Consider the following 15,164-nt stretch of genomic DNA (forward strand, 5'->3'; position numbering starts at 1 on the left):
AGTGCTACAACGCCTCAATCACAAAGGCGAAAAGTGGAACGCCAAGGAGCACTACCTCAGACCAGTTGCAGATGGCAGTAGATACGCAAGCCCAATCAGGTGGTGAAGCCAACAAATAGGGTGTTGCCCAAAGCGAGGATAGAGATTTGGATCCTCGCTTTGGGGATTTTGAAGAAAATGTTGGACCCGTCGAGGACCTGGAGGAGGTCCAACTCGACAATAAAGACCCGATCAGAGTCGTGAAGGTTGGGAAAAATTTAGAGTCTACCACGAAGCATGCGCTGGTGGAATTCTTGCGTAGGAACCAGGAAGTTTTCGCCTGGTCACATAAAGACATGGTGGGGATAGATCCTACGGTAATCAGCCATGTCTTGAACATAGACAAAACTTTCCCACCCGTGCAACAAAAGAGAAGGCTGCTCGATAGAGATAGATCAAGAGCCTTGAAGGAAGAAGTCAAAAGACTTAAGGAGAATGGATTCATCAGGGTAGCGTTTTATCCCTCGTGGGTCTCGAATCCGCACTGGTCCCCAAGCCTAACGGCAAGTGGCGTACCTGTGTGGATTTTACGGACCTCAATAAAGCCTGCCCAAAAGACTGTTTCCCACTCCCGAGGATCGACCAGCTGGTCGATGCAACTGTAGGACACGAGATCCTCTCATTCATGGATGCATATTCAGGCTACAACCAGATTAGCATGCATCCCCCTGACGAGGATCACACCAGCTTTCGGACCGATACGGGCTTATACTGTTACAAAGTCATGCCCTTCGGACTGAAAAAAGCAGGTGCGACTTACCAACGGCTAGTCAACCACATGTTTAAAGAGTTGATCGGTGTAAACATGGAGGTATATGTGGATGACATGCTGGTAAAGTCTAAGAAGGCAGAAGGGCACGTGAGCGATCTACAAGAGTGCTTTAATGTGTTAAATAAGTACCAGATGAAGTTGAATCCCCTCAAATGTTCCTTTGGAGTCGGATCAGGGAAGTTTTTAGGGTTTATAGTAAACTCAAGAGGAATCGAAGCCAACCCTGACAAGATAAAAGCCCTGATCGACATGAAGTCGCCGGAGAAAATCAAAGATGTACAAATTTTGACCGGAAGGATCGCTGCCCTGAGTAGATTCATCTCCAAATCAACTGACAAATGTGTCCCTTTCTTCAATCTACTCAGGGGCAATAAGAAGTTTGAATGGACAGAAGACTGCGAGCAGGCATTCCAGGCCTTAAAATCTCATTTGGCGCAACCTCCCATCTTGTCAAAGCCAATCGAAGGAGAAACTTTGTATATTTACCTGGCGATTATTGAAGTTGTTGCTAGTGCGGTACTAGTACGGGAAGAAGAAGGCATACAGAAAGCAGTATACTATATCAGCAAACGGCTGATTGGTGCAGAATTAAGGTATCCGCCAATCGAAAGGTTAGCATATTGCTTAATTCTAGCCTCTAGGAAGTTGCGTCCTTACTTCCAAGCCCATCCTATCACAGTTTTAACCGACCATCCCCTTCGGCAAGTCCTCCAAAAACCTGAGGCGGCTGGAAGATTGTTAAAATGGGCAGTCGAACTAGGGCAGTTCGATGTAACTTATTCACCGCGAGCAGCAATAAAGGGACAAGTCTTGGCCGATCTTGTTGCGGGGTTCACCGAACTCCCAGGCAGGGAGTAGTGCGATCAGCCTGAAGCGCCCGTACCTCAAGACATAACTCCTTCATGGAAGCTATTCACGGATGGTTCATCCAACGAATCCCACGCTGGAGCGGGAGTGATATTGATAACGCCGGAAGGGCATCGATTTCACTGCGCAATCAGGTTCGACTTCGCAGCATCAAACAATGAAGCGGAATACAAAGCACTCCTCGCTGGACTGAGAATGGCCAAAGATATGAGCATAAGGACAAGCGCGGGGCTTAAAGATGATGGCCTACCTGAATAAAACGATGGATTTACTAGCCCAGTTTACAAAGTACACCCTCCAGCAAATTTCGCGAGACCAGAATTCGAATGCAGACGCCTTGGCTAAACTCGCGAGCGCAAAGGATGCTGATACCTTGAACATAGTTCCAGTAGAAAGGCTGAGTAAGCCAAGCATTGAAGCGGCCGAAGCCAATATGGAGATTCGTATAGAAGATACGTGGATGGCGCCATACTTGGAGTATCTGACGAATGGCACACTGCCAACAGATAGAAACAAAGCCAGAACTCTGCAAAGGCGGGCCGCTAGGTACATACTGGTCGATGGAATTATATACCGAAGAGGATATTCAATGCCACTACTCAGGTGCGTTACATCAGAAAAAGCTAAGGAACTCATGAGGGAGGTGCATGAAGGCTTCTGCGGGGATCACGCTGGGGGGCAGAGTTTGGCAAAAAAGATTCTAAGGCAAGGCTACTTCTGGCCAACAATGAACGAGGATTCGATGGAGTATGTACGAAGATGCGACAAATGTCAAAGGTTCTCCAAGATTCCATGAGCAGCTCCAAATGAACTAAAACAGATGCAGAGCCCATGGCCTTTCGCGGTATGGGGGATAGATTTGATTGGATCCCTTCCCACAGGGAAAGGTGGAGTAAAGTACGCAGTTGTGGCAGTTGATTACTTCACCAAATTGGCCGAAGCTGAACCACTCGCAACCATCACGACCAAGAAAGTCCTTGACTTCGTCATCAAGAACATTGTATGCCGGTATGGTCTGCCCAGGAAGATAGTTTCAGACAACGGGACCCAGTTTGACAGCGACTTATTCACCGATTTCTGCGAAAGGCATGGCGTTATTAAAAGTTTTTCTTCAGTCGCACACCCCCAAGCGAATGGGCAAGTTGAAGCCGTGAACAAAACCCTCAAAGACACCCTGAAGAAAAGACTTGAAGAAGCTAAAGGAGCGTGGCCAGAGCAGCTGCCTGAAGTCCTATGGTCGTATAGAACATCTCACCGAACAGCAACAGGCCATACCCCATTTTCCTTGGCCTATGGATATGAGGCCATGTTACCTGTCGAGTTAGATCCCCCCTCACATCGGCGTTTGACTTACGACCAGGACCAGAACACCCAGCAAATGATGGAGTCCCTAGACTCGATCGACGAAATGTGAGAAAAATCTCAACTTCGAGTTGCTGCTTACCAGCAAAAAGTCGCCCGGTACTTTAACTCCAAAGTTAAAGAAAGAAAATTCAACGTCAGTGACTTGGTGCTACGACGAGTTTTCTTAAATACCCGCGACCCCACTGCTGGAGTGCTCGGACCTAACTGGGAAGGACCTTATCAGATTGAAGAAGTCCTTCACCCAGGCACCTACAAACTTGCATGCTTAAACGGAGGTCTCGTTCCATGTTACTGGAATGGAGAACACCTGGGCAAGTATTATCAATAAACAGTCCTTTTTAAAGGACTGGCTTGTGTAAAGATTTTCAATTTTTTTACAAGTTTTGCAAAGAGGGTTAGCCACGCTGTATGGCTAACTGCTCGTATATGTAAGGTTCTATTAAAGAATCACTCATAAAGACATGTTTAGTCCATTTTTAATACGAGATTATAAGGGACTGTGCCCAGCCAGTCAATCTTGCCAACCTTTGTGAATTTATATTTACAAGTATTTGTTCATTACGTGTGTTGTTTTGCTGTATTACAAGTATCAATTTTCATATGAATAGAAATGTTCGAACAGGCCATGGTTAGGGCAAGTGACCAAGGACCTAAAGCTCCTCGATCACTTGGGGGGCATATAAGGCACATCGATAGCAAAGCATACTCTCAAGGTATGTAAACACATGAACAAAATAAGTGAAAGCATGCTATAGTACTTAGAGTATTTTTCAAAATTTATATTTTGTTAAATCATGGCAAAGTACTATGCTAAGTTCGGTCATACGGACAAATGTTATAATAAGTAAAAATATTATAGCATCAAGATTTAAGCTTTTACACCGCAAGCATCACGGCTTGAATGTAACTGTTCAGGTAAAAGGATTTACTGCCCGTGCAGCAAAGTTTAAAAAGAAACTATTGTCTTTCCATCACGACCCGTAGGTCGTATACCCAAAGAGAAAGAAAAAATAAATGAGAAGAATTCAAGAGGCATTCGGGGCCGGAGGGTCCTGGGCAGCATCCTGGTTAGTCGCATCCTCGACAACTTCTTCTTCTACAGCAGCGACGCTTGGAGTGGCAGGGGTTGCAGCTCTTGCCTCCTCTTCGGCCAGTTGGGCAGCACATCGAGCCAACTTCCGTATTTCTGACTTCCTCTGAAAGGTAACTAAAGTCAGCACCCTGATTGTGTTTCCAGAAATTGTAGAAACATCGGAGTGTCGTCCTCTTGTACTTTTCCAGATTTTTGGAGTTTTCAAGCTCCAACTGCTTCACCTTGCCCCCGAGAGTGAGAATGGCCTCGTCCTTGGTCTTGAGTACCTCCCCCAAATGCTTGATTTTGTGGAGATGAGCTTTGTTGAAATCTCGGTACTCCTGCCTCAACTTGACCGCTGCTTCCTTCGCAACTTCAGCCTCTGACAGCTTAGTCACCGCCGCATCCCTCTCTCGGACCACTGCCTCCAACTCCTTGGGATGCCTAGCCTCAGCAGCCGATAGCTCCTCGGCCGCCTTCACCTGATACCTCTCGATGGATTTTTCCTCGGCCTGCTCGAGGTAAGCCTGGGCTCGGGTACGAGCAGTAGTGGCAGAAAGTAAGGCCTGTGTACAAAGAAAAAGGAGTTAGAACTTATCATAAGGACTAAAAAACTAAAGCTTGAAGAATAAAGAAGTACTTACGCTGGAGATTTCGTTCAGAGCCCTATTCAGGATCTGGTCGACTGGCAGCTCTTCAGCTTGGACCATTTCCGCCCTAACACGGTCGTCTTTGCCAATGCGATCGAGGCGATCCCTGGCAGATCGAATGGCGCGGCTCATGATTCTGGCCCCATGAGCCTCTTCACGAGAAATATGCTCTCTGGTAGGTGCGGTTGGAGGGTTCGACGAGGCAGGAGCATTTTGCTGCTCGGAAGGAACTGGAGGAGGGGTAGGAGTTCGCCCGGTAGGCGCGGGACTTTGCCCAGTTGGCGTGCCCTGAGGAGGGTCTTCTGATCGACCCTTCTTGGCTGGAGGGCCTCGACTGGATTCACTAGTTCTCTTCTTAGGCTTCCGTTGGAGTTGAGAAACTTCCTCTTCGTCCTTAGCCTGATACATGTCGAAGATGTTGGGAGTCGACATATCTGCATGCAAGTAAACACAAGAAGTTAAGGAAAAAAGAGGCAGGTGAAAGTAGGCCATACAACAAAAAGAAGGTAATAAAGTAAATACCCGAGCTATAACTACTGGTCGCTACACTATTGACTCTATTAGTCATATACTCATTATCTGGCATGAAGAAGTCTGGCCCTAGATTTGGAACATATGTAAAGTTACCATCCCCGTCAAACATATGACAGGGAATTGGCAAACCATTTACAAGCGAAATAACTTTACCATTGTCATCGGAAGATTCTCCCAAGTCAACAATAGGCTCTTTGGCCTTTTCTTTCCCCTTGCCTTAGGGAGTAGAAGGCCTTTCTGTGGAAGGGCTACCCGTGGGTTCCCTGATCGTAACTCTTGTTGGCCTCCTCCTAGGAGGAGGCACAGGAGGTTGCTGCTCGGGAACCCCCTCGGTAGTGGCTTCGTCCACCATGGACCCTCTATTTTCATGGCGATGAGCCAGGAGGCCAGACGACCTCAAGTTCTTTTCAGTTATCAGGGTCTTGACACATTTTGCTGCATCAGACATCCTGGCTAGGGTGTTAGACCTCAACACCATGTCTGGTGTTGGGGTCGGACGTAACCAAGGGCCTGAAAAAACAGATTAAGTCTGAGAAAAATGAAAGGAAACACTTTAGGTTAAAAGTATCGACCAATCAAGGACAAGCTCCTACCTCCTCGGGAAAAGGCCAAGTTGTTGCTGGTTATGTCTGGAGTAAGGAAATACTCATTATTGTAGTGCCCCACGTTTGATATATGGGTAGTGCCACTCAAGAACGTCCGGCCGGTCTCCTGGTGGCAGAAGTGGAAAAAGCCCGTCCCATTGTGCTGTGGGTTAGACTTAAGGTCAAAAAGATAGTTGACCTCGTGGGGCGAAGGTTCTGGCAATTTTTTAAGTTTATACAGGATATAGAGTGCGGCCAGCATCCTATATCCGTTTGGAGTTATTTGGAAGGGGGCGACACCGAAATAATTGGCCACCCCCACAAAAAAGGGATGAAGAGGGAGATAAGCTCCCACCTCAATGTGATACCAGGACCAGGCGCTGTTCACCCCTCCTGGACAGTTAGCCCTCTGGTCCGCGGTAGGACGTATAATGGTTACCCCCGTGAGGGGGAATTTCCTGAAGTAGTTAGCGACCATTCGAAGGGTCACTGAACTGGCTGGAGAAGTATACCACTCGATATCAGGCGGATTCCAATGTCGAGGGCGGGCCCTAGTTTGGATGTTAGGGTCAGGAACGAGATTTTCTCGACCACTGGTCGAGGGAACCCTAGCCTGCGAATCAAGCTGGGCAGGAGAGTTTGAGTTGCTTTCGGATCCAGGTCTTTTCTTTCCAGTAGACTTGGAGCGGGCCATTGGAGAGGAAGGATGAGGTCTGGAAGAGGATCGCGAGAAAGGAATCTCGTGGACACGGTCAGCTGGTTGTTCTTCTCCCTCGAGCAGCTGGGCGAGAAGGTCGTCGTCGATGGGTCTTTCACCTCCCCACAAATCTGGCATTAAAATCTGCAAACAGAAGAATGGGGAGGTGAGGATATAGAACTTTAAAGGTCTGTTTAGAATAACGCTGGTCGAGTATAAAAATTAGGCTTTTATACAACAACATTCTAACAAAAAGCTAAATCTTTCTACATGAATAGTTTGAAAAATGGATCAAAGGGTGAAAGTAAAAAGTTTTTCTGAGAAAGCTTTTTCAACTCCCCTTAGGGCGGGAAACTTTTATTTTTCAACTGGCTTAAAAATCAAAATGTTACTTCGGTTTTACGTCCTAAAAAGCATGATCCTGGATTTTAAACTAACTCATAAATCTATTTTGCCTACAAAACGTCCTGTCTACAAGCATCTTAAACCAGAAACAAAAAGACCTAAACAGTACACCATCAGAAGCATGCACCGCGAGAAATTAGAAGCATGGGGTTTCGAAAACTTACCAAGAAAAGTGATCGTGAAGGTGGAAGGAAGGTCTTCGGAGTTTAGAGAGCCCACGGTCTGAGTCTTGGAAAGTGCAGGAAAACGGTCTCCGGAGGAGGTTAAAGCTCTGGTTTTTAGGGTTTTCTGCAAAGATAATGGTGTGCGTAAAAAGAAAGAAGAGGCTTCGACGGTCTTATATAAGTATTCTCTGATATTAAAAAAGTGTAATCATTAGTTTTCCTTTTTCTAAGTATGGGGAAACGGGATGGCCGTCGAAATCGTTTCTGGGGAACTGAAAAGACATGATTAGACAGAAGTGGGTTGCTTTTCTCAAGAACACACGAAGGGTTCTGACACGTCAGGAGGGGTTACCGAAGAGTCGTTCGTTCAAAGTTTATTTGCTGTTCGTAGTAAATAAACTTTGGGGGGCAAATGTTATCCAATAAATCAGCATTGGTGACGTGGCAAATAATCTCTGGACACGTGGCTGACACCTGGAAGCGTCTGCTAGAGCATCGACCAGAAGACATAGTAGAGGCAGGGTAAGCCCTCTTACCCGCGACCAGTCTGGTCGATGGTTCCGTGTACAAGGCAACTTTTATGGGAAGATCTTTATGAATCCCGAATTTATCTCATACAATCTTCTGGATATCCGATTATTCAGGGAAGAATATCTGTAACAATCTCTTGTAACCCTCCTTGAGCCTATAAATAGCAAGAGATAGCTTAGAGGAAGGGGCCTTTTTTTGCTTTTTAATCATTCAAAACTATAGTAATTTTCCAAGTAAACTTGTATTGTTCTTCAGAGGTTAGTGAAACTCATTGAACCTAGGTTCTTTGATCACCCTTCTGATTCTTATATCAATATCAGTCTAAGTGGACGTAGGTCATTACCAGATCTTGGGGCCGAACCACTATAAATTGTTGTGTTTTCTTTACTTTTGTCATTACGTTCTTTTCTATACACTCGTTCATATCAATCACGTTTCGACTCCATGTCAGTTGGTCAAATCGTGGGTCAACATGTCTAATAATTATTATTGTGTCTTTTCTTTTGATTAGGTTTGTTTCTTTGTTTTGCACTTGTGTTTGCCTCTAGAATATTAGTTTAACAAGATCTATTTAATCCCTTTTAGATTTATGTTTACATTTATATTTAAATTTTTAATCTTTCAATATGTAACCGTAGTTTGAAGTACTGAATGTGCTGAGTACCTTGATAGCAAAGTCAAACAGGTTGCACAAACTTTTGCTTTAAAATGTTATTGTTTTTTTAGTTGCTATATCATTAACTTGCATCCTAATTATGATGGTGGAAATAATCAAGTTAGGTTGAGAATTGTAAAACCAAACCATAAGTTAGATAGCAAATAGTTTCAAGTGTTCTAAGGATATACTCTGTCTATGTTATAATTTGATGTATTATTAGGATTGGATCTTTAAATTAATGCTCCTATATAAAACACCTAGTTTTTCTCTGTTTGTGGCTCTAGAGAATAAATAAACTTGCTTGAACTTTGTCTAAACTAAGAAAATATTAAAGATTATGGAATTTATTTAAAGTTACTTTATATATTGTATATTTGTGGAGTTTTGAATTTTTTAGGCCGGTTATACTGTTCTCTTACTCTGGTCATGTATTACAGGTACAACAAAAAGCTCATGCTAGTTCATTGCATTCACAAATATTGTACTTAGATGTATTTTTTTGCTCTTGTTATGGATCCCCCTTTATTTCAAATATAGAAAAGCTGTAAATGTAAGATTTGTGTATATATTTTGTCTTCATAATGTTTGTTGTTTTGGCTCTTCCACTTTTATCTATTATTTCACATTACCTTTGAGGTTTGAGATATTGAGTTTATTTTATCTCTTGACTTAACTTTGATGTGTTTGGTTTTTGTAGGTTCAATTTCCACGAATCTTGGATCATGGCAGTCTTGTAAGAAATTCTCACATTCCATGAGAAGTAAGTACACTTATGACTAGTTTATGTCTTGCATAGAAGCGCTGTCATGTTGAATATGGATATCAATATATATGTCATACATTATTTTCTGCCTTTATTTTTTTATTTTTGAATTGATTTGTAGCTTGCTTAGCTAATTGGATTTTCTAATATTTGATTGGAATCAGTTAGTAGCTTAGGTTTTAGCTAATCTCTACCTTTTTGGGGGGCAATGCAAGATTTTTCTTATGAGTCAGATTTTTGTTGTATTTTGACTTGTGAATTTTCTAAAGTGGCAGTCTTTCTTTTTTATTTAGAAACATTGACTTTACTGGTTAATTGCTTTTAATCCTTTGAGTCAATATTTGATAAAATTGTTGTCCTATTTAACTAGTGGCAAGAGAAAGATGCACCAATCTTAATAGGAGGATATAAAATTTGTATTTATCTACTAGGAGATACAATCTTAGTATAGACAATTGAATATGTTGAGAGCTTAATTGTAAGTGAATTGTGTTTGGTTGTTGGGTTATTTTGCTTTTGCTAATCATTTATCCTTTTTATCAAGTAAAACTAATGGCATGTGTATAAACTAAGATAACCTTTTAGTTAGCATTTTTTGTAGCATTGTCTGTTTTTTTTTTTTTTACTAATTTGTTATTTTCCTTTTTCGTTCTGGAATGCTAGTACTAGATCCAATTTACTGGAATTTTTTCTGTCTTTTTTTTTATATAGGTGTGTAAAATTTTCTCAAAATGATATATAATGGTTTGCTAAAGTTACATGAATGGAGTAACTGAATGAGATATGATTGGTCCTTCCACATTAAATAGTTTTTATTTTGGTGATGGTCATATATTTTATGGTTTCGTTTATTGGTTTGAAGATATGAGACTATTATGATTATGAGGTTACTCTTGAATTTTCTTGGTCTACTCTCCCTCATAAAACAGTTTTGTGGAACGTCTCTGCCTATTTTAGTTGCCACTTAAGGCATTATACTTCCAAGCATGAAGTTTTTAACAAGGCTTATGTTCCTAATTATTAAAGGACCTTTTTTCTTTCCTTTTGTTACAATGTGTAAGTATATTGAGATGTCTTTGTTTGGAGCAATGCTATATAGAGTTTGTGGTTGAGGTCCTTAGAATCAAAGAATGTATTTTACCAACTTTGAATAAATTTCCTGTTTCGTATTTGGTTATGATGGAATTTGAAATGAGTTTTGTAAGCCAATAGTAGACTAATTATTGTAATTTTATTTGAGTAATTAATAAAAATTTATTTATGTAAACTTGGCTGGCTTTAAGAACCATTTTTTCCCATAGTTGTATGCAAGTAAAAAAATAGAGTTATCTCATATAATATATACAACAAAAAGTAAAACTTATCTAAACCTTCAAATAATGTCAAAGTAAATCTTATCTAAAAATTCAAATAATGTCAAAAAATGTATTATAATATAATATGCTATAATACTTTTGTATAAGCAGGAAAATGTGTTATGCCATTTAATAAACATAATAATAAGTAAGGGTTATAAAACTATTACAATAATGTTAAAACAATGTTATTGTATACAATACTATAACACAATTTAATAAGTATAAAAAAAGTATTATGAAAAGTTCCATCATCTACGATAATACCACTTTCCTTAAGACATCGAAAAATGTTATGGTATGTATTCAATAATACTTTTTTAGTCTTATTGAAAGGTGTTATTGGTCTAGTGTAGTGATAACTAAACCTCTTGCCGCCTCACAGTCCAAGATCAAGCAGATACTCATCCACATTCAACAGTCATACTAATAAGCATGTCGATTAATAATAATAACAATTAACATTTAAAACAGCAATTAACAATTAATGATAATAATAAGCATTTCCTAGCAATATTAGTGCTAATAAGCATATTCTTGCCCATCATTCAGCAATCAAGGGTTAGGTCCTATCACTGTATCTCATACTACCTAATAAGGCATGCAGGTAAAATATTTATATCATATTTAAGTAGTTAAACACATAACCACATGAATAGTTACGGAACCATGAGTCCAGCTTGTCTTCAGTGGCGAGTGTACTTGCCCAGCCAGTCTACAGGAACCCTTAACCTTAGTATGCTCTGATACCAAGTTGTAACACCCTGGATAGCTAGGACCGTCACACTGTGTACTTTAAATAGTGCTTAACTCGCTAAACGAGTCATTTGGCCATAAACGTGCATCTAAGTGTTATTAATGGGCCAAGGTTGAAATTTTGGTCAAAAGGATTCGATATTTTATTAAAAACATTAAACTGTACATGGAATCCCATAATTATATTTACAAAATTGTTTACAACCCAAAATGGTCATTACAATCCCGTCGACCTAAGCGGCAAAAATAGGGTTAAACCTTAGTTCCCTTGAGAAACCTTCACCGTGGTGGTAAAGAAGCTGCATATGTACACGTCCCCACCTAAGCTCTCCACCTAAGGCTAGGTAAGATTTTCCATCCCTTTACGTGGACCGCACAGCACCCGTGAGTCAAGGCTCAGCAAGAAAACTTATTAATGCATGCATTCAAGTATTAATAAATGATCATGGTATCATTCTGGGGCCCGCAACCCTAATCAGATGACCATGGAGTCATCCTACGGTCCTATGCCCTGAATAGATGACCATTGTAATGACCCAACTACTCTAGACTTTGGACCATTAATGAAAACTACACATAGACCCTAACCCTTAATAGAACTTACAAGTGAAAAGATCATAACTTTATTAAAACTTGTAAAAACAAATTGTTAAACTTACATAAAATTCAAAGTAGGATATGGGATCCCATTGTTTTAAAAAAAAAAATAACTTAATTGTAATGAAAAGAAATTACATAAATAGGCGCGGAATAATACACATAAACCATAAATAAAGACTTCATCCTCGAAATCGAAACTCTCGACTCCTTAAATCCATTCCGCCTCAATACACATTCCCCAAGCATCCACGAACCTTTCCCGCCACTATAGCTATTTTCCTGCACATATAAACATAAAAGGAATGAGCCTAATGCCCAGCAAGGAAAATCTAACATATAGCCATATACATAAAAATTCATAATGCAACATAAAAACATACCATAACACTTATGTCACATACATACTATAATGGCCATTATTACTTGGGGTCCCATAAACTAAACAAGTCATATGCCCATTAGATTAGTGGGGTCTTGCTAGCTAAGCAAGTCATATGCCCATAATCTATTTGGGCTTGTTAGTTGTATAGGTCATATGCCCAAGTCTACAAACATACTTAACATAGCATATTAAATAACATAAAATCATAAGATAACATATAAAATCATATAACACATAAATCCTATCCTATTTTCCTTACCAAAATAACCGGGATATGAGAACTGATTTGGGACCTTGGAACACTCCTAAAAACCATTTATAATATGGTGAGTATATTGAAGAAAAGGGATGAAAGTGAAGAAGGAACTATGCTATCAAAATATACTTACCAAAAACCTTGTGCTTAAGAACTTGGATTTCCTAACCAAGAATAAGAATAAGGTTAGAATGAGTAGAAGACTATGAGAATTTTAAAGAACATAATACAGAAATGGACTAGAGTTTGGAAATACCTTGAAGACTTATATGACCAATCTAAACCTTGAACCGAAATGTGAATAAACCTTACTTCCCCAAGTGTTTGGTAAGCTTATAGTGATCAAGTTTATAATTCCCAACCCAAGTGTTTACACTCTCACTCTAACTTAGCAACTTGCAGCCTCTGAACTTAGAGTAATAGATGAATAAATGGCTGGGTACTAGGTCCTATTTATAGAGTTTAGGAATGAAAAGATCTTCATTTAACTTGAATAAAAATAATGGCTTTTTAAGTGACAAATAATTTAAATTATCGTTCAGCAGAGGATGAAGACTCGTTCAGAAAGGTGCTGGACTTATCAAGAGGTTAGGGATTTGAATGAGAACGTTTTTGAAAACTTTCAAAAACACACTGAAGGAGGGGATATATCGCCCCCTATAGGCGATATATCGCCTGGGCCATTATGCCCGAGGCAATCGTGCATCGTTTTGTGTTTTCTGTATCTTCGTACTGCGATATATCGCCCCCTATAGCTGCAATATATCGGCATACGCTAAATATTTAAACATGAAATTACACATTTTTAGATTAATTTGAATTTTGTACACAGCCTTGACTAAGCCCTCTAACATTTTCAAAGCTGTTGACTAACCTTAGGGTATTCAAATTTTAACCTTAATAAATTTAATCCTCAAAATACTTAATCATTAATAAACATATACATGACATGTGCTATTATCTTATTGGTTCTTATCTAAACCTTATAATATAATAAATATTACCCTCAATATCAGTCATATTAATCAAACCTTATGTTAAAATTAATATTCCTAAACTATAGGTTAAACTTAGAAAATCTACAAGTACTACTATGAGTGTCCAAATAAATCCCGGTCTGAACCAAAAATCCACAGTCATAAAGATAATGCTATTATTACTATTATACTACTATCTAACTTAGCTAAGTAAAGTTCTTTGGACTCTACAACCATGGAGTCATTCTGGGGTCCTGTGCCCTGAATAGATGACCGTGAAGTCATCCTGGGGTCCTTTGCCCTAGCCATGTGACCATCAGGTCACCCTGGGCCTTTTAGCCCTAGCTCTGAATAATTACCCATAGAACTAGTCAAGCGCTTTAGTTTTCTTCGACCATAGGGTCGGATGAGCGTGTAACGCTCTGTTGATTAGATCTAATCATATCGACCAACGCTCGATGCACTATTGCCGTTATTGACTTTCAAGTCAATGCCATACAACCAGCGCTCAACACTATTGTCATTCCTGACTGATAAGTTATTGCTTTACGACCTGCTCTCAACACTATTGTCGTTTCTGACTAATAAGTCAGTGCCATTCCCAAGTAAACAATGCAACCAAGCATTTATAATGCAACAAATATCCAAATATAGAGTACTCAACATACTTCATCAATAATAATGTATGTCACAAAATGGGTGCAGTTTTCTTACCTCACCCTTGAGCGTAAAATAAATTATGAACGACCCTTTAGCATGATCCTGACCATGAGACCTTAGCGGTAACCTACTCATAACCAAATATTAAATCCTATCAAGAATGAGTAATTAAAAGTTTTCAGGACCAAGTCCTAGTCTTCGAGACCTCGAATTCTACCAATTCTAGTAGTAGATTCGATCCCGAACCTTAAGGTTTGAAAACCCGCTCTTAAAACCAAGCCTGGCCAAAAAGAACCAGGTGGGCCGCGACTTGCCTCCAAGGGTCGCGGCACACCTCCTAGACAGAAAGCCCCCTGTCTGGGTGCTAGGGGTGGGCTGCGGATTGGCCTTCAGGGTCGCGGTGCGCAAGCTAGACAGAGCCCCAACATGGCTCAGGGGTTCGCTCAGGTCACTGTGCCCAAGAACACAGTCGCCACTTGACCCCGCGAACCCAACACCTCTATTTTCCTCAGCTTAAAACTCACCAAAACAACACTTCCAATCAATCCCAAATTTAAAACCAAGACTAAACACAGCATTATCACAAACACATGCAATAAAACCCAAGCTTTATAACACTTAAAACACTATTAAAAACCCAATTCCATAATCAAACTTTCAATCTTATAAACAACATAAAAGCAGAGGAAAAACTTCAAAGTTCAAGCTTAGAACCATTACCTCAATCACTGAATTATTCCTAAGTTTCAATCAATCAAGAACCTAGCTCAAACTTAGCTTCAATTCCCTTCAACTTAGCTTCGAAATCAAACCGAGAGAGAAAGAGAATGGTCGAGAGAGAAGAGAAAGTGTAATGACCCAACTATTTCTAAGACCTTGGACCATTAAAACTATTAGACTTAGTACTACTTTGAAGAAAACATACATAAGAAATAATATTAACTTTATTAAAATTACAAAGTAAATATTACAAAATAGAATGTAAAATATGGTATGGGTACCCATTATTTAAAACATAAAAACATTGTTTGATAAAACATAAAACATAAACTTTAAATACTAATTGCGGAATTACAT

This window comes from Humulus lupulus, chromosome 5 (genome assembly GCF_963169125.1).
Source record: "Humulus lupulus chromosome 5, drHumLupu1.1, whole genome shotgun sequence".
Classification (NCBI taxonomy): Eukaryota; Viridiplantae; Streptophyta; class Magnoliopsida; order Rosales; family Cannabaceae; genus Humulus; species Humulus lupulus.